This window comes from Pan troglodytes, chromosome 3 (genome assembly GCF_028858775.2).
Source record: "Pan troglodytes isolate AG18354 chromosome 3, NHGRI_mPanTro3-v2.0_pri, whole genome shotgun sequence".
Taxonomy (NCBI): domain Eukaryota; kingdom Metazoa; phylum Chordata; class Mammalia; order Primates; family Hominidae; genus Pan; species Pan troglodytes.
The window spans coordinates 155,439,687-155,463,622 of record NC_072401.2 but is presented as its reverse complement, the minus strand read 5'-3'; the positions used below and the strand labels follow the sequence as shown (position 1 = coordinate 155,463,622).

Sequence of the window (23,936 nt, the reverse complement as noted above, 5' to 3'; positions counted from 1 at the left end):
TAGAACCAAGTTCTGAAAACAGAATATCAGAATATTTCATGTTGTATATATTTCCCTTTTAAAAACTAGGAGTTTTCTTTCTTTTTTTTTTTTTTTTTTTTTTTTTTTTGGTGGGCTCCTGCGGGCCAGGGGACTGAGGCAAGCACCTTGGAGCTGAGCCATAGAAATCAGATCAAAAAGTGTGCTGGAATGAGTAGATGGACAGAATGAATTATGGGGAAAAGGGAACTGCACTCTTCAAAGGTCCCAGCCAGAAGTGGGGCTGGGGGCAGGGGAAGGGAGCAGGAGGCATGATGACTCCCAAGCTCATTTTTCTTTTTTTTGATATGTTTTATTTATTATTATTATACTTTAAGTTCTAGGGTACATGTGCACAACGTGCAGGTTTGTTACATATGTATACATGTGCCATGTTGGTGTGCTGCACCCATTAACTCATCATTTACATTAGGTATTTCTCCTAATGCTACCCCTCCACCAGCCCCCCACCCAATGTTAGGCCCTGGTGTGTGATGTTCCCCACCCTGTGTCCAGGTGGGAATTGTTCAATTCCCACCTATGAGTGAGAACATGTGGTGTTTGGTTTTTTGTCCTTGTGATAGTTTGCTCATAATGATGGTTTCCAGCTTCATCCATGTCCCTACAAAGGACATGAACTCATCCTTTTTATGGCTGCATAGTATTCCATGGTGTATATGTGCCACATTTTCTTAATCCAATCTATCATTGATGGACATTTGGGTTGGTTCCAAGTCTTTGTTATTGTGAATAGTACCACAATAAACATACGTGTGCATGTGTCTTTATAGTAGCATGATTTATAATCCTTTGGGTATATACCCAGTAATGGGATGGCTGGGTCAAATGGTATTTCTAGTTCTAGATCCTTGAGGAATCACCACACTGTCTTCCACAATGGTTGAACTAAAAACTAGGAGTTTTCTTTAACTAAAACCCTTCCCGCTGAGCTTCATTAGTGGCCACTCCAGGCAGGTCTAGGTGTTAATTATCTTCTGCGGCTTAACGGAAATGCTGGGGAATGACCCTAGCCATAGACTGAAGGCCTGTGTCCTCCTGAAATTCATCTGTTGAAATCCTAACCCCCAATGTGAGGTACTGGAGGTGGGCCCTTTGATGAGTGATTAGATCATGAGGGCAGAAGCTTCATGAATGGGATTAGTTCCCTTACAAAAGAAACTTCAGAGAGCTCCCTCACCCCTTCCACCACGTAAGAACACAGTGAGAAGACAGCTATCTTTGAGCCTGGAAGAGTTCCTCACCAGATACCAAATCTGCCAACACCTTGATCTTGGACTTCCCAGCCTCTAGATCTGTGAGAAATGAATTTCTCTTATCTGTAAACTACCCAGTCTATTGGCATTTTTGCTATAGCAGCCCAGATTGACTAAGGCAAATGGCTTCTTAATGGGCTCCAGAAGAATGAGAATGGCAGCATCATTGTTCTCATCAAAAAGACGGAAATGGGAAAAGTCCAGTTCCTTCTTGCACCACTCACTCTTCACAAAGTTTTCAGAAAGCACAAAGACAGTTTTGTGTCTCTTTTCGATGGAGTCAATGATATTGTCAATGATCCACTTGCCAGGAATGAAGTCCCACTTATGAAGACACAACTTGAAGAGGGGATTGAAGTTCTCCAGCTCCTGGACCATAAGGTTCTCCACCCAGTAGGCATCCTGCTCACTATAAGAAACAAATGCGTCATAGCAGATGTCCCTGCTGCAAGCTTTCCTGTGCTTCCTTTTGGCCTAGAGCCAGGCCCACATCATTTTCATGTACCATGGGCTGTGGAAACAGTGGCACAGAACCCCCATGGGCAGGATCAGCAGGAACAGGGCACAGCACATGCCAGACACCAGTGCCACCCTTTGGCACTCCGACACCAAAAGGCAGACATCCTGAACCTGTTGGCCACACACGTGGGATGGAGAGTCACACAGGTAGTTTGCTGGTCAACCGATAAGAAATTTGGCCAGTGCTTGCTGCTCCTGAGTGAAGGAGAGGAATTCACAGGAGCAAATGAAGTTGTTGCCACCAGCTTCCAAAGTCTTCAGTGTGTGAAAAGAGTCAAGTTGCCCTTTAGAGAAAGTTTTCTTTTCCTGCTTCTTCTCAAAGGGGAAGAAAGCATCTGGTAGGGTCTTCAACACATATCTGAAAATGTAAAGTTCTTTAAATTGCAGCTAAATAAAAGTTTACAAGGCTCACTTCTAGTAAGCCTCATGTCTGGGAAACAATTGGTTAAATTGTGAATTTTTGTGTTAGATAAGTTCAAGTATTCTTCCCTTTCTGACCGTTGATAAGTGATATGTAAAGAACCAAGTATATGCTGACCAAGATCAAGGTTAGTCAGTTTTTCTAGAGTTAAGCAGCATTTTCCAGAACTTGTAGATTATTTAGCATGAAATTCAAGGTGTATAGGGAGCTTCAGGCTTCCTTATGGACTGAATACTTCAATTATTCTTCAAACATCAATTTTTCACTGAGATCTAAGAATCCTGATGATTTTGAATGTTGCAACAGAGGATATGCTATTAAGCAGATCTTGACACTTTCAACCTGAAGATCTTTAGTCAATACAAAAGTAGAAGCATGTCTTTAAAATTTTGTCATCATTGAAAATTCCTGTAGCTGAGCTCTGTTTTATTACAGTTTCTATTGGACGTGGTCTGTTCATGGGATCTCAGCCATCTCATCTTCCATTTTCCTGAACTACATAGGCTTCCAGCTTTACCTCCAACAAGTGATTTGCAAATGCTCTCGTTTGATTGCTTCAGCTTATCTTAATATTAGTTTTTTCACAATGAGCCTGACTATAAGGTCCTTTTTTCTTCCTTTTATCTCTTATGAAGAACAGTGTTTCCCACTTCCAAATACTTTTAGAAACTTGAAAGATCAACCAAAACGTCTCAGAGTAAATTTGACTGCTACATATGTCAGCTCAAGTGACTGATTTACATTTATTTCAGGCTTTTTAGTTCATATCTCTGGGGATTGGAAACATAAATTTTAAGTTAGTTCAGAACAGAAAGCTGGTAAAATATCCTGTTGTTTTTAATTTAGAGAACTTACATATATTTCATGAATTTAAATTTGGGAAAATGGAAAAAGAGAGAAGGAAACATTTCCTCAAGTCTCTGATGGACTATCCTAGAAGTAAAGAGTCAGACTGTGAGGATGATAGACAAGGTTAGTTGTTAAAGGATAGATCCAAATGCACAAGGCTCCCGAAGACAAGGCAAGCAGTTTTCACCTGTTGTAAGAATTCTGTCAGGCTATAGAAAAGGTGCTTCCAGATTCACACACATCTGCTAAGTATGACTGGATGTAAATCCCATGGGGCAGGGATTTTGTTTTCTTTTATGCACTGAACTATTCTCATCCCTGATAACATGGCTGGCACTCAATGAATACTTGTTGAGTGGTGGATTGCCTTGCCTTTTCAGAATATGGGCTAGACCTGGAGGAATGGAGTATAAACATCTGAAGTGGCCATTGCAGAGACAAGACTTCAGGGGAAAGAAGCCTAGACCAGGCCCCTTGTCTTGACTGACATCTTGCCTCCACCACACAAGAGCTGACTTCATTTAAAGATGGGAATGAAGAAATATAGTGCACTATTTTCACCCACGTAGTCAAGCAAAACCATGAGTGACTGATATCATTTTAATATATATAAGGGTTATATGGCCTTTCAGACCACTTCAGAGAAGAATATGAAGAGAAGGCAGAATTTTATCAAGTTCTAACTTATTTGGAGCACCTTGAAAAATGTACTAAAATATCTTAGCCTGGCTCACGCCTGTAATCCCAACACTTTGGGAAGCCAAGGCAGGTGGATCACCTGAGGTCAGGAGTTTGAAACCAGCCTGGCCAACATGGTGAAACCCCATCTCTACTAAAAATACAAAATTAGCCGGGTGTGGCAGTGCCCGCCTGTATTCCCAGCTACTTGGGAGGCTGAGACAGGATAATCGCTTGAACCTAAGAGGTGGAGGCTGCAGTGAGCTGAGATCATGCCACTGCACTCCAGCCTGGGCAAGACAGAGTTGAGACTCCATCTCTCTCAATCTGTCTCTCTCTCTATATATAATATAGATATATATCTATATATCTATATATATATCTTAGCCAAATAACTGCTGAGTCCAACTTTGTGGTATGCCAGTCTGTGTAGGGGTTGCCAACTTCCATGTAGTTGGAAAAACAATGAGTCATGATATGATTCAAAGTCAGGAATATAAGCTGTGTAACCACTGTTTTCTTTTCATTCAGTTTCTATTATTAAGTATAACTAGAGCTCAGTGTGTACTGGTCAGGGTCACAGAAAAGACTACTGTCAGCTTCTCAGCCAATATTGCTGGCCAAGTATCTAAGAAGGAATTCCCCAAATTACATACAATAATGTAATCATTTCCTATGGGTGTGTAAGAATCTTTCAAAGCCTGCAAGGTTTTTGTCCTATTGGGCAATTAGATGGACAGTCTTACTTACTCCAAAAAGTTTCTAAGTGCAACCTCTGGAAGATGTATAATTAGTATTTATATTAATATTTTGTGTTAAAGAATTGGTGGATACTTGATTTTTTAAGACTTGTCATGTTTAAAAGAATTTGGCCTATGAGAGTCGCTTATCATAGCGACTTAAAATGTATACTTTGGAGAATTTCAGTTCCAAAATGGTGGCATACTGGCTTCATTTCCCTGTCCACAGAAAACTCAAAACAAATAGACAGTGCAGATATTATCACCAGCAATATCCCAGAACTCAAATATGAGGATGAGTCAGTTCCTGGGGCCACAGACAAGTGAAAAAGCCTGGAATAGACTAAGAGAATCAGATTTCCACATCCACGATGCCCCTCCCCACAATCTGCCTGTCATGAAGCATGGGGAAAATTCCTCCCCACTCATAGTTTCTACCCTGGAAAAAGTGAGATAGAGGTCTACAAGCAGCTTCCCCATCACCTTCGGCTCCCTGGCAGGGGAACTGTACCTGCCTCAACCCACAGAAAGCATCACAAGTGCCTGAAGAGAGAAATATCCCTGCAAACTGCAAAAGTCAAGGTGAGAGGTGGGACTACCTTGCCCAGCCCTGGAAACTCTGCTCTGTAATTAAGCCAAAGGAGATGCCAAATCAGAGTGACTGTTTAGCAGCACCAGCTTTAGGAAGTACCTTCCACAGGTCCCTTGGGCATGAACCTCTAGCCAGCCTTCCCAAACTGGCAAGATATCCCCACTGGGACTTCTTCCATTTGGGACTTGCAGCACTCTGATTCTTTGCTAGAGCTGAGGCAAACCTGTGCTTAAGGCATCATCTAGCACCAAAAAGGAGGTGGCAACTTAGTGGTGGGGGAAATAAGAAATTAACAAGTAAATTACAAAGAATCTCTAGGCAAATATACCAAATAAAAACCAAAACAAGCCAGAAAAGACTGGAATAAATAACAAATCCTTCAATGCAAAGACATAGAGGTATATCCACAAGAAACAACAGCAAATAGGGAACCAAAACCTCCCTAACTGGACAAAGCAAGATACCCATGACAGTCCCTAAGAAGATGGCGATACATGAGCTCTCTGACAAATAATTCAAAATAGCAATTTTAAGGAAACTCAGTGGCCTTCAGGATAACACAGAAAAGCAATTCAGAAATTTATCAGAGAAATTTAACAAAGAGATTGAAATAATAATTTTAAAAATCAGACAAATCTTGGAACTGAGAAAACATTTGCTGAAATGAAAAATTTATTAGAGGGTCTCAACAGCAGAATAGATCAAGCAAAGGAAAGAATCAGTTGGCTTGAAGATAGCCTATTCAATATCACACAGTCAAAAGAGAAAAAAGATTGAACAGGAAGAACGTTTACCTAAAATACATGGAAATGACCAAGTCTAAAATTTATTGTTGTTCAAGAGGTAGTTGAGCAACAGCAAGGGATGGAAAGCTTATTCAAATAAATAGTAACAGAAAGCTTTCCAAAACTTGAGAAAGATATAAATGTCCATGTAGAGGAAGGTCAGAGAATACCAAACAGATTCATCCCAAATAAGACTACATCAAGGCATAAAATAATCAAACTCCCAAATGTCAAGGATAAAGAGAGGATCCTAAAAGTAGCAAGAAAAAAGATGCAAGTAACATACAAAGAAACTCCAATTCATCTGGCAACAGACTTATCAACGAAAACCATACAGGCCAGGAGGGTATGCAACAACATTTTCAATGTTCTGAAAAAACCCTGCCACCCAAGAATACTATGTTTGGAAAAGCTATTCTTCAAATATGAAAGAGAAATTAACTCTTCCCAGACAAACGAAAGCTAAGAGAAGTCACAACCACCAGACCTGTCTTACAAGAAATGCTAAAGGGAGTTCTTCAATTTGAAAGAAAAAAAACCACTAACATGCAAAAAGAAAACATTTGAAGGTATAAAACCCACTAGTATGAAGACAACCCTAGAATACTCCAGTGCTGTAATTATGGTATGCAATCCACTCAGAACTCTAGTAGGAAACCTATAAGGCAAGTATATGAAAAACAATAATAGCTATAGCAACTTATTAAGAGACAGACAATATAAAAGTATGTAAACTAAGAAAAGAAAAGTCAAAATGTGGGGGGTATTGGAGTCAATGTATAGAGGGTTTTTTGTTTTTTAAGTTTGTTCTTTGTTTCTATTCTTTTTTCTGATCTAAGATAAATTATCATCTCTTTAAAACAACTTGTTATATCTATAAGACATTTTTTGTAAGCCTCATGGTGACCACAATGCAAAAACCTATAATAGATACACTAAAAATAAAAAAGCAATAAATTAAAACATACTACCAAAACAATCACTTAACCACAAAGGAAGACAGTAAGAAAGGAGTTTAAAAAGGAGAACACAAGCAACAAAATAGCAGTAGTAAGCCCTTATCAATAATAACACTAAATGTAAATGGATTTAATTCTTCAATTAAAAGACATAAAATGGCTGAATGGATAATGAAACAAGATCCAGCTATAAGAAACCCACCTCATCTATAAAAACCCACATAAATTGAAAGTGAAGTGATGAAAAATGATATTCCATGCAAGTAAAAACAAACAAAAAAACAGGAGTAGCTATACTTATGTCAGATAAAATAAAGTAAAAAACTATAAAAAAAGCCAAAGAAGGTCACTATATAAGAATAAAGGGGTCGATTTGCAAGAGGCTATAACAATTATAAATATCTATGCACCCAACAGCAGAGCACCAAAGTATATAAGGCAAACATAATGGAGCTCAAGGGAGACATAGACTGCAGTACAGTAATAGTAAGGGACTTCAATGGACAAGTCATGCAGACAGCAAATCAACAAGGAAACATCAGAATTAAACTACACACTAGACCAAATAGACCTAACTGACATTTGCAGAGCATTTCACCCAACTGCTGCAGAATACACATTCTTTTGAATCAGCACATGGAACATTCTCCAGAGTCTACCATATTTTAGCCCACAAAACAAGTCTCAACAAACTCAAAAAGGAGAAATCATATCAAATATTGTTTTTGACCACAATGGAATAAAGCTAGAAGTCAATAACAAGAGGAATCTTGGAAACAACTACACATACACATAAAAATGAAACAACATGCTCCTGAATGACCAATGGGTCAATGAAGAAATTAAGAAGAAAAAATTAAAATTTCTTGAAACAAATAGAAATGGAAATATAACATACCCAAATCTACAAGATACAGCAAAAGCAATACTAAGAAGGAGGTTTATAGCAATAAATGTCTACACCAAGAAAGTAAAAATACATCAAATAAACTTACCTAATGATACACTTCAAGGAACTAGAAAAGCAAGAACCAACTGTATTAGGGTTCTCTGGAGGGACAGAAGTAATGGAATATATATATAACATATCTATAAACTTCCCTTTACATATATATATATGTATATATATACCCTTTATATATATATATATATTCCTCTTATATATATATATTGCATATATATATTCCATATATAGTCCATATATATATATTCCATATATATATTCCATATATATTCCATATATATATTCCATATATATTCCATATATATATTCCATATATATTCCATATATATATTCCCTTTATATGTAAATAAAGGGAAGTTTATTAAGCTTTAACTCACATGATCACAAGGTCCCACAATAGGCTGTCTGCAGGCTGAGGAGCAAGGAGAGCCAGTCTGAGTTCCAAAACTGAAGAACATGGAGTCCAATGTTAGAGGGCAGGAGACATCCAGCACAGGAGAAAGATGTAGGCTGGGAGGCTAGGCCAGTCTCTCTTTTTCATATTTTTCTGCCTGCTTATATTCTAGCCCACTGGCAGCTGATTAGATTGTGCCCACCCAGATTAAGGATGGGTCTGCCTTTCCCAGTCCACTAACTCAAATGTTCATCTCTTTTCACAACACCCTCATGACACACCCAGGATCAATATTTTGCATCCTTCAATCTAATCAAGTTGACACTCAGTATTAACCATCACACCAACCAAAAATTTTTTTCTTTTTTTTGAGACAGTCCCGCTCTGTCACCCAGGCTGAAGTGCAGTGGCACGATCTCGGCTCACTGCAAGCTCCGCCTCCCAGGTTCACACCATTCTCCTGCCTCAGCCTCCCTAGTAGCTGGGACTACAGGCGCTCGCCACCACACCCGGCTAATTTTTTGTATTTTTAGTAGAGACAGGGTTTCATCGTGTTAGCCAGGATGGTCTCGATCTCCTGACCTTGTGATCCGCCTGCCTCGGCCTCCCAAAGTGCTGGGATTACAGGCGTGAGCCACTGCGCCCAGCCTACACCAACCAAAAATTAATAGAAGGAAATAAATAATAAAGATCATAGCAGAAATAAATGATATTGAGACTAAACCATACAGAAGACCAACAAAACAAAAAGTTGGCTTTTTGAAAAGATAAAATCAACAAACCTTTAGCTAGACTAAGAAAAAAGAGAAGAAATAAATAAAATTAGAAATGAAAAGGGGGGCATTACAACTGATATCACAGAATACAAAGAATCATTAAAGACTAGGATGAACAATTATACACTAACAAATTGAAAAACCTAGAAGAAATGGATAAATTCCTAGACACATGCAACCTACCAAGACTGAATTGTGCATACATAGAATACCTCAATAAACCAATAACAAGTAATGAGATCAAAGTCATAATAAAAAATTTCTCTCAAAGAAAACCCCATGACCCGATGGCTTCACTGCTAAATTCTACCAAATATTTAAATAACTAATACCAATTCTAGTCAAACTCCTCAAAAACAATTGACAAGGAGGGAATTCTTCCAAACTCATTCTACAAAACCAGCATTGTCCTGAGGCCCAAACCAGATAAGGACACAACAACAACAAAAAGAAAACTACAGGCCAATATCACTGATGAACATAGACACAAAAATCCTCAACAAAATACTAGCAAACTGAATCCAACAGCACATTAAAAAGATCATTCACTATGATCAAGTGGGATTTGTCCAAGGGATGCAAGAATGGTTCAACATAAGCAAATCAATATATGTGATTTGTTGCATTAACAGAACCAAGAACAAAAACCATATGATCTTTTTAATAGATGATGAAAAAGCATTTGATAAAATTCAACATCATTTCATGATAAAAACCCTCAATGAACTAGGTGTAGAAGGAATATACCTCACTGTATATGGCAAACCACAGCCAATATCATGCTGAATGGGGAAAAATGGAAAGTTTCTCTCTAAGACCTGGAACAAGACATGGATACCCACTTTGACTGCTTTTATTCAACATAATACTGGAAGTACTGGTGAGAGCAATTAGACAAGAGAAAGAAATCAAGGGCACCCAAGTTGGAAAGGAAGAAATCAAATCAGGCTTGTACACAGATGACATGATCTTATATTTAGGAAAACCTAAATACTTCACACCCACACAAAAAAGCTATTAGAACTAATGGACAAATTCAGTAAAGTTGCAGGATACAAAATCAAAAAATCAGTAGTGCTGGCTGCGGTAGCTGACTTTGTAATCCCAGCACTTTGGGAGGCAGAGGCAGGAAAATGGCTTGAGCTCAGGAGTTCAAAACCAGCCTGGGCAACATGGTGAAACCCTGTCTATACCAAAAAAAAATACAAAAATTACCTGGCGATGGTGGCGTGCACCTGCACCTACTTGGGAGGCTGAAGTGAGAGGATCACAAGCCCCAGATATGGAGGTTGCAGTGAGCTGAGATCGCACCACTGCCCTCCATTCTAGGCAACAGAGCCAGGCCCTGTATCAAAAAAAAAAAAAATTAGTAACATTTATATACACTAACAGTGAACAATCTGAAAAAGAAATCAAGAAAGCAATTTCATTTATCCATACAAGGAAAATTATAACACACTGGAAAAAGAAGTTGAAGAGAACACACACCAAAAAATGGAAAGATGTTTCATGCTCAAGGATTGAAAGAATTAATATTTTTAAAATGACAATACTATCCAAAGCAATTTATAGATTCAGTGCAATCCTTATGAAAAGACTAATGACATTCTTCACAAAAATAGAAAAACAATCCTAAAATTTATATGGAATCATGAAAGACTCTGAATAGCCAAAGCAGTCCTGAGCAAAAAGAATGAAGCCAGAGGCATCACTCTATCTGGCTTCAAAATATACTACAAAGCCATAGTAACAAAATCAGCATGATATTTGCATAAAAAAAAGACACATAGACCAATGGAACAGCATGGAGAACCCAGCTGTAAATCCACACATTTACAGCCAACTGATTTTTTACAAAGGTACCAGAGCATGCAATGGGGAGAGCACAGTCTCTTCAATAAGTGGTGCTGAGACAACTGGATATCTATACGCAGAAGAATGAAACTAAACTCCTATCTCTTACCATATACAACAATCAAATAAAAATGGATTAAAGACTTATGTCTAAGACCTGAAGCTATGAAAGTTATAGAAGAAACCTTTAGGGACCGCTCTAGAACATTGGTCTGGGCAAAGAATTTTTACATAAGATCTCAAAAGTACAGGCAACCAAAGCAAAAATAAACAAATAGAATTTTATCAAGCTAAAAAGCTTACACACAGCAAGGAAAACAACCAAGAGACAACTCACAGAGTGAAAGAAAATATTTGCAAACTATCCATTTGACAAGGGATTAATAACCAGAATATATAAGGAGCTCAAACAACTCCACAGCAAAAAAAAAAAAAATCTGATTAAAATATGGGGAAAAAGATATGAGTTGACATTTCCTAAAAGAAAATATATAAATGGCCAACGGGTATAGGAAAAAATGTTCAATATCACGAATCATCAGAAAAATGCAAATCAAAACCACAATGAGATACCATCTCACACAGTTAGAACGGCTTTTATCAAAAAGACAGAATATCAGAGCTGGTAAGGATGTTCTCCACATCCTTACCATTGTACACTGTTGGTAGGAATGTAAATTAATAAAACCACTATGGAAAACAGTATGGAGATTCCTTTAAAAACTAAAAATAGCCGGGCACGGTGGCTCACACCTGTAATCACAGCACTTTGGGAGGCCAAGGAGGGTGGATCACCTGAGGTCAGGAGTTCCAGATCAGCCTGGCCAACATGGTGAAACCCCATCTCTACTGAAAATACAAAAATTAGCCAGCCATGGTGGCAGGTACCTGTAATCCCAGCTACTCAGGAGGCTGAGGCAGGAGAACTGCTTGAACCCGGGAGATGGAGGTTGCAGTGAGCAAAGATCATGCCACTGCACTCCAGCCTGGGTTACAGAGCCAGACTCTGTCTTAGAAAAAAAAAAAATTAACTAAAAACAGGCCCGGCATGGTGGCTTAGACCTGTAATCCTAGCACTTTGGGAGGCCCCTCTGGGATCACCTGAGGCCAAGAGTTTGAGACCAGCCTGGGCAACATGGTGTAAGAAAACCAGTTCCCGTGAGGCTCTAGTCTCATGCCACTGGACCACATTGTCCTCATGCCCTTCAACTTCTGTCACCATCTGCTGACCTCCTAGATACTCCTCTTACTTTTTGAAGACTTTGGGACCTGCTCAGAGTCTTCTTCTTCTCAAGATCTTCCAGGAGACCCAATGCCTTCAGTGTTCCCACAGATGACCTACCCAACACCCTGGCTGCTCAGTTCCTTTACCTCCTCCTCTGCAGGGATCTTCTCCTCTATGCCCCTTCAGCCATGCCCTGGACTTTGTCATTACCTACAGTTACCCAGCCTTCAGAACGACTCATTCAAACCTCCTGCATCTTGATCAGAGTCCACTGATCCCTCCTCTTTCCAATCCATTTGTTACCTCCATTCTTCTCAGACAAATACTTGGTTCAATTTGGACCTCACAGCAGAAGAATCAGCAGATCCCTGGGCTTCCCATTCTCATAGCATACTATGGGGAGTCATACTTGGCCCCCCAAATTGCTAATTGCAAAACAGAGAGACCTGACCCCTTTTTATAGGGGAAAAAATCCATCCTGAGTGTGGCCACCAGATGGTCTGAACATGAATGCCAGCTGCCCAGGAGTGCTGGAATGAACTACTTCAGGGAAGTTCAGATAGTGCACAGCCCTTCTTACTGGCTTTTGGAAGAGCTCCCAGACTTCAGAATCTCCATATCACCCTTGCCAAAACCAGAAACTCTTTCCGGTGGTGTTGGTGAACGCAAGGTTGCAGGAGAGGGCTTTACATCATTCTCAATTTTCCTATGTCTTCCCTGTTCTTCTATATGAACAATTGATGTTTTCTTAATATACCTAATGTAAAATACTGTACAAGATGCTTCAAGCCCTCCTATCCCCAAATCAGATTGCTTCTTCTAAAGCTCTACTAAACAGAAATTCTGGAGCCATCACTGTCTCTTCTCCTTATGCCCCTATGTGACAAAACCCCAAACCTAAAAGAACTCTATGACATGCCTTCTTAGAGGAGACCAGGTACTTTATTGCATTTTTGAGCCAGCTCTCTTGCAATTCCTGCAACACTGTCTCAAGCTTACTCCACTCTTGTCCAGCCACCAGCAGCTTCTGCCTCCTCACATCCTTTCCAGGAATGACTTTATCTCTTATTTCACAGAGAAAATTAAAGCCATCTAGAGAAATTCTAACTTCCCACACCTGAACTTATATCCAAACACCCCCTCCACCTTCCTAGCACAGTAGAAGAGGGGACCTCCAAGGATGCTGGGTACCCACTTGTCCTATGTAGATGTTATCTAGATGCTCTGCTTATTATCCCCCTCTTTTCTTTTGTGTTCTACTATTCCATCTTATCCAGACCATTCCTACCAATATTCACACATGCTCAAGTTTTCCATATTTATTTTTAAAATGAACAACAGCAAAAAATCTTTTTGGTCTCCTTCAAACTTCTCTCTTTCTCTCTCTCTCCACTTCACAGCGCAACACCTTTAAAGAGTTTTCTGTACCTACTGTCTCTATCTCCTCTCCTTTTACCCAGTCTTCCCTCTATTCCAGTCTGGCTTCCACCTCATCACTCCATCCAAACAGCACTTGCGAAGGTTACCAGGGACCACTGCATTTCTCACTCCCCCAGACATTTTTTGGTCCTCATGTTGCTTAACCTCTCAGAGCAGATGTGATTGACCACTCCTTTCTTTTTCTTTCTTTTTTTTTTTTTTTGAGACAAAGTCTTACTGTGTCGCCCAGGCTGGAGTGTAGTGGCACAATCTCGGCTCATCAGCTCATTGCAACCTCCACCTCCCAGGTTCAAGTGATTCTCCTACCTCAGCTCCCAAGTAGTTGGGATTACAAGTACGCACCACCACACCTGGCTAATTTTTGTATTTTCAGTAGACACGGGGTTTCACCATGTTGGCCAGGCTGGTCTGGAACTCCTGACCTCAGGTGGTTCACCCGCCTTGGCCTCCCAAAGTGCTGAGATTACATGCATGAGCCATCGCACCCAGCTGGCCCCTCCTTTCTTAAACGTTCTCTCCTTTTGCTTGAATGACCACATACTTAGTCTTTCCTTTAAACCCTCTTTTTCAAGGTTATCTCCTTCCCTGCCCCATTTCCCAAGTCTAGGTCCGAGGCCACTTCTCACTGGCTGCTTTCTTCTTAATGAATCTCATTTATGCTGTCCATAACCCAATAACTTTCCAATTTAAATCTCTTACCCAAATATCTCACCTGAGCTCCAGACCTAGATAGGCAACTGCCTACTTGAGACATTTGTCTCAGAGCATGCACATTCAATATGTCCCAATCTGAGCTCAAAATATTTTTGCCAGGTGTATTAGTCCATTTTCACACTGCTAATAAAGACATACCTGAGACTGGAAAAGAAAAGAGGTTTAATTGGACTTAAAATTTCACATGGCTGGGGAGGCCTCAGAATCATGGCCGGAGGCAAAAGGCACTTCTTACATGGTGGCGGCAAGAAAAAATGAGGAAGATGCAAAAGCAGAAACCCCTGATAAAACCATCAGATCTCATGAGACTTATTCACTACCATGAGAACAGTATGGGGGAAACTGCCCTCATGATTCAAATTATCTCCCACCAGGTCCCTCCCACAACATGTGGGAATTATGAGAGTACAATTCAAGATGAGATTTCAGTGGGGACACAGAGCCAAACCATATCATTCTGCCCCTGGCCCCTCCAAATCTCATGTCCTCACATTTCAAAACTAACAGTTCCCCCAAAGTCTTAACTCATTTCATCATTAACTCAAAAGTCCACAGTCCAAAGTCTTATCTGAAACAAGGCAAGTCCCTTCCACCTATGAGCCTGTAAAATCAGAAGCAAGTTAGTTACTTCCTAGATACAATGGGGATACAGGCATTGGGTAAATACAGCCATTCCAAATGGGAGAAATTGGCCAAAAGAAAAGGGCTACTGGCCCCTTACAAGTCTGAAATCCAGCAGGGCAGTCAAATCTTAAAGCTCCAAAATGATCTCCTTTGACACCATGTCTCACATCTGGGTCACGCTGATGCAAGAGGTGGGTTCCCATGGCCTCAGGCAGCTCTGCCCCTGTGGCTTTGCAGGGTATGGCTTCCCTCCTGGCTGTTTTCCTGGGCTAGTGTTGAGTGTCTATGGCTTTTCCAGTTGCATGATGCAAGCTGTCGGCAGATCTACCATTCTAGGGTCTGGAGGACAATGGCCCTCTTCTCACAGCTCCACTAGGCAGTGCTCCAGTAGAGACTCTCTGTGACGGCTCCAATCCCACATTTCCCTTCCGCACTGCCCTAGCAGAGGTTCTCCATCTAGGCCCTGCTCCTGCAGCAAACTTTTGCCTGGACATCCAGGCATTTCCATACATCTTCTGAAATGTAGGTGGAGGTTCCTCAAACCTCAGTTCTTGACTTTGGTGCACCCACAGACTCAACACCACGTGGAAGCTGCCAAAGCTTGGGGCTTCCACCCTCTGAAGCAACAGCCCAAGCTGTACCTTGGCTCCTTTTAGTCATGGCTGGAGTGTCTGGAACACAGGGCACCAAATCCTTAGACTGCACACAGCATGGGGACCCTGGGCCTGGCCCACAAAACCATTTTCTTTTAGGCCTCTGGGCCTGTGATGGGAGGGGCTGCTGTGAAGACCTCTGGAGACATTTTCCCTATTGTCTTGGGGATTAATATTCAGCTCCTCATTATTTATGCAAATTTCTGCAGTGGCTTGTATTTCTCCTCAGAAAACAGGTTTTTTTTTCTGTCATATTGTCAGGCTGCAAATTTTCTGCTCTGCTTCCCTTATAAAATGGAATGCCTTTAGCAGCACCCAAGTCACCTCTTAAATGCTTTGCTGCTTAGAAATTTCTTCTGCCAGATACTCTAAATCATCTCTGTCAAGTTCAAAGTTCCACAAATCTCTAAGGCAGGGACAAAATGCCACCAGTCTCTTTGCTAAAACATAACAAGAGTCACCTTTGCTCCAGTTCCCAACAAGTTCCTCATCTCCATCTGAGATCACCTCAGCCTAGACTTTATTGTACATATTGCTATCATGCTTTTGGTCAAAGCCATTCAACAAGTCTCTAGGAAGTTCCAAACTTTCCTACATTTTCCTGTCTTCTTCTGAGCCCTCCAAACTGTTCCAACCTCTGCTTGTTACCCAGTTCCAAAGTTGCTTCCATATTTTTGGGTGTCTTTTCAGCAGCACCCCACTCTACTGGTACCAATTTACTATATTAGTCTATTTTCACACTGCTGATAAAGACATACCCAAGACTGGAAAAAAAAAGAGGTTTAATTGGACTTACAGTTCCACATGGTTGGGGAGGCCTCAGAATCATGGCAGGAGGCAAAAGGCACTTCTTACATGGTGGCGGCAAGAGAAAATGAGGAAGATGCAAAAGCAGAAACCCCTTATAAAACCATCAGATCTCATGAGACTTATTCACTACCACAAGAACAGTATGGGGGAAACTGCCCCCATGATTCAAATTATCTCCCACCAGGTCCCTCCCACAACACATGGGAATTATGGAAGTACAATTCAAGATGAGATTTGGGTGAGGACACAGAGCCAAACCATATCACCAAGGCTGATTTTTTTCTGGTGTTATTTCAACATGAAGCTCCACCATCCATCCAGATGCATCTGCTGCAGCTCTTAGTCGTGCTCATTTTACCTTGAATTCATCCAACTCTTTTTATTCCCACTGCCGTCATCCTAGTTCAAGCTACCTCCTCCTCTCTTTCCTGGAGTACAAAGACAACTTCCTAAATGTTCTCCTCTACTGTGCCTTCTCCGTAGCACCTTCTCCATACTGCACTTAGAGTGGCACCGTCTAGTTCAAATACAATGGGAGCCACATATGCAATTTTTAATTTTTTTATTATTATTTTGAGATGGAGTCTCACTCTGTCACCCAGGCTGGAGTGCAGTGGTGTGATTTTGGCTCACTGCAACCTCCACGTCCTGAGTTCAAGCAATTCTCCTGTCTCAGCCTCCAGAGTAGCTGGGATTACAGGCACCCACCAACACACCTGGCTAATTTTTGTGTTTTTAGTAGAGACAGGGTTTCACCATGTTGGCCAGGCTGGTCTCAAACTCCTGACCTCAAGTGATCCACCCACCTCAGCCTTCCAAAGTGCTGGGATTATAGGTGTGAGCCACCATGGCTGCCCCCAATTTTTAATTTTTAATAGCTGTATTTTAAAATGTTAACAAGAAACAGGTAATTGGTTTTTTGGGGAGTGGGGGAAATGGGTTTTGTTTGTTTTTGAGACAGGGTCTTGCTCTGCCATCCAGACTGGAGTACAATGGCATGATCATGGCTCACTGCAGTCTTGACCTCCTGGGCTCCAGGGATCCTCCTGCCTTAACCTCCCAAGTAGCTGGGACCATAGGTGTGTGCAACCACACCCAGCTAACTTTTTTGTTTTATTGGAGACAGGGTCTCCCTATGTTTCCCAGTCTGGTCTCTAACTCCTGGGCTCAAGCAATCCTACCACCTCATCCTCCCAAAGTGCTAGGATTAGAGGCATGAGCCATCATGCCTGGCCTAGTAATTGTTTTTAAAAATAATTTTAAAATTGATTTTAATTACATTTAATCTGAAATACTTTTTCAAGATATAATTAATATTTTTAAATTAATGAGATATTTTACATTTTTTATACTGAGTCTTTGAAATCCAGTGTCTATTTTACATCTCTACTAAAACTAGCAATATTTCAGTGTTCAGTAGCCATGTGTAGCTAGTAGCTACCATTATTGGACCATAAAGAATTAGAATGATCTTTTCACAATGCAAATCTGATCACCTCACCTCGCCCCATGTTTAAGCTTTTCTGTGGCATCTAGTTGTTCTTAGGACTAGGATCCAAATGCTTAACGTATTCTACAAGGCCCTCTAGGGTCTGTGGTGTCGAATCTGCTTTCCTTTTGGTCTCTGCTCCTTCTCTCTCACCAACCACATGCCAGCCACACTAGTCCTTCAGCTTCTCAGACATGCAGAGGTTCCACCACTACTGATTCTTTGAATATATTGTTCCCTCTGTTGTGAATGCTACTTCCTACCACATTCCCTCCATCATCACCAGTACCTCCAATATCATCACCACCATCGCCTCATCATTGCCATTGACTCCACCATCATCACCACCTCCATCACCATCATCAACTCCACCATCACCACCACCTTCATCATCACCATCAACTCCACCATCACCATCACCTTATCACCACCATCACCACCACCTCCATCATTACCATCAACTCTACCATCACCACTACCTCCATCACCATCATCAACTCCATCACTACCACCTCATCATCACCATCATCTCCATCATCACCACCACCACCTCCATCACCACCATCAACTCCACCATCACCACCACCTCCATCATCACCATCAACTCCACCATCACCACCAACTCCACCATCACCACCACCTCCATCATCACCATCAACTCCACCATCACCACCACCAACTCCACCATCACCACCACCTCCATCATCACCATCAACTCCACCATCACCACCACCTTATGACCATCAACTCCACCATCACCACCACCTCCATCATCACCATCAACTCCACCATCACCACCACCTTATGACCATCAACTCCACCATCACCACCACCTCTATCACCACCATCAACTCCACCATCACCACCACCTCCATCATCACCATCAACTCCACCTTCACCACCACCTTATCATCACCATCACCTCCATCATCACCACTGCCTCCATCACCACCATCAACTCCACCATCACTACCACCTCCATCATCACCATCAACTCCACCATCACCACCACTTCCACTAGCACCAGCACCACCTATCATAGACCATGCTCATTCTCTTCAGGCTCCCACCCAACTTCACTTCCCTCACTTTTCAGCCTAGAGATGTGATCTTTTCCTTCAAAGCATGTGGCTCAGCTTGTAGCTTTCTTCCTGCTTGTGTGATTAATGCCTGTCTCTCTCACTAGGCCATAACCAGGAATTCTGTTTGGTTTAGCTTACCATTGCCGCCTCAGTGCTTATTCTAGTACCTCATATATAGCAGTTGTTCAGTAAATACCTTTGAACAAATAAATGAGTAAAAAAAAGTAATTAGGAAATACAAAACTATAAAAATGGGACATAGAAAAGAGGGTGAAGGAAGGAGAAGTCAGTAAACTCTGTAGAGTTTGGCAGGTAGAATCCAGGGTAAGGTTGGGGAGTGGAAGTCAATTACTTCTATTGAGACCCTATCTTGAGCTAAGATCTCTTCTAGTTGTTTTAAGTGTGTTTGTTTAATCCTATAAGAAGTCTATGCGGCAGGTATTATCAGCATTTTAGTCAAGGAGGCTCAGAAGAGTTCACAAACTTGCCAAGTAACATAGTTAGGATTGGAACCTTCACCTGATTTCAAAGCATACATGCCATGCATTTCACTAGATTTCCATAAACCAACTTCCCATGCTTCATAATCTTTTTATTTCATGAGAGCATAACCAAACACTCAAATAATACAAAAGGCTGAATTTTTTTGTTGTTGTTTTTAAGACAGAGTCTCGCTGTGTCACTCAGAGTGGAGTGCAGTAGCATGATCTCGACTCATTGCAACCTCTGCATCCTGGGTTTAAGCGATTCTCCTGAAAAGGCTGAATTCTTTATTTTTATTTATTTTATTGTTGTTTGTTTTGTATGTGTGTGTGCATGTTCCCATTTTGTCACATGGTTTCTTCATACAAATATTGCCCAAATGCATTGCACAATTCAGGTACGATTGCCTCATATGAGAATTTTAAGCAATAACAAATCTTGCCTGAAACAATGCCATATACTATTTTAAGTCCAAGAAGGAAGTCAAACGATGATTGAGTAATGGCTCAAGTACCGGATACCACTCAAAGGACAGTTGATTTTCTTTCCTGTTTAAATGAGGTTATGCATATAATGTGCTTAACAGAATGCTTGACACAAAGAAAGAATTCAATCATTGTTAGCTAGTATCATCACCATCATCATCATCTTCATCATCATCATCATCCCTGACCTGTGACATAGCAAGAACTCTTCATTGGAATTTTTCATTTATTTATTGCATAATACAATATAGTATCTTTAAAATATGCTATACTGGCTCTAAAGCAACAGTCTCCAACCTTTTTGGCACCAGGGACCAGTTCCACAGACCGGGGAGGAGGACGAATGGTTTCGTAGGCATTAGATTCTCATAAGGAGCACACAACCTAGATCCCTTGCATGTGCAGTTCACAATAGGGCTCATGCTCCCATGAGAATCTAATGCTGCCACTGATTTGACAGGAGGCAGAGCTCAGGCAGTAATGCTCACTTGCCTGCCTCTCATGCCCTGCTGTGCGGCCTGGTTCCTAGCAGGCCATGGACCAGTACCATGGGGTTGGGGACTCCTGCTCTAAAGGACACACTATGAATCACTGCCATAAATCAGCTTCTGGATTGTCTCAAGGCAGCTATCAACTGTGGCCCACGTGCCTCAGATCCAAGGTTATGTCCACTGATTCCTGGGGCTCAGCACGATTCAGTCATGCCCACCCTCCACATTATGGGAGCAATGTACCATGGTTTGTAAGGGCAAATGTTTTGCAGTCAGACAGACTTGGATTCAAATCTTAATTCTTCCACATGTTATCTTTATAACTGAGCAGATCTCCCAAGACTCAGTTTTCACATTTATTAAATGGAGATAATTCTTATCCAGAATATAGTACCTAGAACCTGGTTAAATGTTCAGTGCTAGCTATTATTTTCAAGAAAGGCCTTAGGATTTAAACTGTGAGAACTTAGTTCCATTTTTCAGTGGGACCAGGAAGTCTAATCACATTGTTGATGGATCAGAATGAAAATAGTGGAAACATTTGTCCTGGGGAAAAAGGAATATCATACAGTTACTTGCTCTGCTTGTAGTCAACATTTTGTTTCTTGATTCAGGTGGCCACTGCCTTCAAACCACCAGAATCTGTTGAGATTAGTGATGGCCTCACCAAGTAACTAGAGAATAGCAGGAATAGTACCTCATCAACCTTGAGTATGCAAGGTTGGGTACAATGGGGTCTTAGTCTACCTTAAGTTTTCATTTGGTCAAACTGTTCAGATTGGCTTTTAGAAGCTTAGGATGATGTAACTTTTGTTTGTTGTGATAAATAACATTCCAAAGTGATTTTTAAACATTTCTGATAACATGAAACATAACAAAGGCAGTATGTATAGAGGTTATGAATAGAGATTCTGAGCCATCTTGCTAACTGCATGATTTTGAGCAAGTTATTATCTCTGTAAAATGGACTTCATAGGGTTGAAAATTTGGTGAGATGGCACATGTAAATTACCAACAGTACCTGATGTTTGTTTGTTTGTTTGTTTGTTTTGCCATTAAGGGCATTTATTCGTATTCATCACATCGGAGATCATCTCTTCCTAGGAAGCTTTTAAAAAATCCCCAGGTTGGATTAGGGCACTCCCTCTGGGTCCCTGGCAATTTCCTCCAGGTTAGGGATCCCAAGGGGTCGCTGCCTTCCTGGGTCTCTGGCCTGGCCCTGGGGGCACACAGTCATCAAGAAGTGCTGGGGGGAAGTGAGCTCTTTATTTAGACATAGCTCTGCTGAGTGGAAAGTGGGCACCAGCCGCATTAATGCTTGCTGGCTGGTGGCTTCCAAGCATGCCCCACTGCCAAGGCTCAGCTCTGCAGTCTGCCACTGCAGGTCTCTAGCACAGCTCCCAGGGTCCTTAAAAGTCATCATCATCACAGATGTCAAAGTACACATCGAAAGCCTCTCTGTTGCAGCTTCCATCAGGAGTGAAGACATATTTGTGGAAGGTCCCATCTACACAGATGGCAATGACAGAGTTGAATTTCTTGGAAGTATTGCGACCGAAGGAGCAGATGCAAGCTGACTCAGCAGGCACAGTGAACCTCGCCAGGCTCCACTGAGAGTCCACGTACTGCCCAATCATAGGCCCCACCTTGTCCACGGAGCCAGCGCGGAGCAGCGGTTAAGGTGGGTATCCTTGAGAGCAAAGATATGGATGGTGCCCTTATCGCTGGAAGTGCAGAGGAAGGAGGAGTCGTGGCTGAAGTTAATGCAGTAGAGGGTGGCAGGGTCAGTGCCTCGGTGCAGCTCCACCAGATTCTCCTTGAATTGTGTGTCAAAGAGGCGAATAAGGGTACCATTCTGGGAGGCTGAGGCCACTACAGTGCCTTGCTGGTTTAGAGACACACAGGTTATGTCACTCTGATGTGCATTGATGGTGAATGGAGCAGACATGGTGCCAGGCTTTGTGCTCGCCAGGTCCACAAGTTGCAGACTCCCACACTTGTGTCCCGGGAACACTAACAGTTGCTTCTCCAGGCTGGGGCAGAGGTCACAGAGCCTGTTGGGGTTGACCTGGGTATCAAACTCAAACAGCTTTCGAGGATTGTCTGGGAAGGAGTACACATAGATGCGGTTCTTCAGCACGGTCACGATCTTGCCATGGCGCATGCACACAGAAAGCACTGGCTTGGTGAAGGTGAACTCCAGCACCAGCCTCTCCTTGGAGTCCTTGCCCTCCTGGGCATCGTCCCAGATCAGCACTGAGATCTCTGAGAACTTGGGGCTACTACCACCGCCCACCAAGGCCAGAAGATTGCAGCAGCGCAGCATCTCCACCAAGCCCATGCTGCCACCTGCTTGTGGTCCAGATGCCCCTTCTCCATCAAGGGCTCCACGTTGTAGATGCGCACACCTGTCTCCATGGCGCAGCAAAAGCAGCTTTGGTCTTGGTTGAAACGCAGGCTGGTCACTCCTCGAAGTGGCTGTTGAGTCAAGGTCCAGGATTGTTCCCCCTGGGATCGTGCTCCAGCTTCCTGCCGCCTTCACCAGCCTGACCTCCGCGTGTCCCCGACCCAGGCCCCAGCTGTCGGTGCCGCCTGCCAGTACCTAATGTTTGTAAGTGCTAGATATGAGTTCCTTGGTAAGTAGAGCCAAATGAATAAGTATATTTGTTTTATAAAAAATGAATTCTGGTGATAGGGTCTGGGGAAAGAGCAGCAAGGTGGCAAGAAGAGACCAAGAAACAAGCCAAAGAGATGGAGGAGGAAGACAGGCTTCCAAGCAGAAGCAAAAAGAGGAGCAGAAGAAACTTGAGGAGCTAAAAGCAAAGGACACAGGGAAGGGACTCCTGGCCACAAGTGGAATTAAGAAATCTGGCAAAAAGTATTATCGTAAGCAAATTAGTGCATAGACTGAAAACCAAATACCATGTGTTCTCACTTATAAGTGGGAGCTAAACTTTGTGCTCATAGCCATAAAGATGGCAATGATAGAAACTGGGGATACTAGAGCAGGGAGGAAGGAGGTTAAGGGTTGAAAAAGGAAATATTGAGTAGTATGTTCAGTAACTGAGTGATGAGATTATTTGCAACACAAACCTCAACACCACACAATATATCCAGGTAACAAACCTGCTCATGTGCCCCCTGAATCTATAATAAGAGTTGAAAATAAATAAATCAGAAACCTGAGGAAAAAAAAAAAGCTGTTCCTTGTGACTGAGGCAATGATGACCCTTGATTCCATTGCTATTTAAACCTCTGCATTTCCTGCCGTAACATCTTTTGCCACCTATAGTTAGAATGAACTGTTGTCTTACAGCCTGCTGTACATGTAAGAGTAAACTTTTGTTTAAAAAAAATCAAAAAAGAAGAATCGAGTGGAGAAACAAAGCTGCCTGTCTATACAACAGATATACAAAAACATTAGGCATATGAATACTAATTATAATGATAGGTTGACAAAAGTACATAATTATGGGGTGAATGACATGAAAGAGAGGAGTTATACGTCAGTTGACTGAGGAACTTTTAGACACTGCAGAGTTACTAAGGAAACTACAGAGTTTCAAAGCTGTATTGGCAAAGAATAAAAATTATAAGAGAAAAACAATATGAAAATT

At 41.6% G+C, this 23,936-nt stretch overlaps 2 pseudogenes; both read right to left on the bottom strand.

Moving 5' to 3' along the window:
- Positions 1-315: 315 nt before the first annotated feature.
- Positions 316-18,818, bottom strand: LOC112209008 (toll-like receptor 2; annotated as a pseudogene).
- A 429-nt stretch (positions 18,819-19,247) lies between these two features.
- LOC134806959 (WD repeat domain phosphoinositide-interacting protein 4-like) lies at positions 19,248-22,857 on the bottom strand (annotated as a pseudogene).
- Between the last annotated feature and the right edge of the window lie 1,079 nt (positions 22,858-23,936).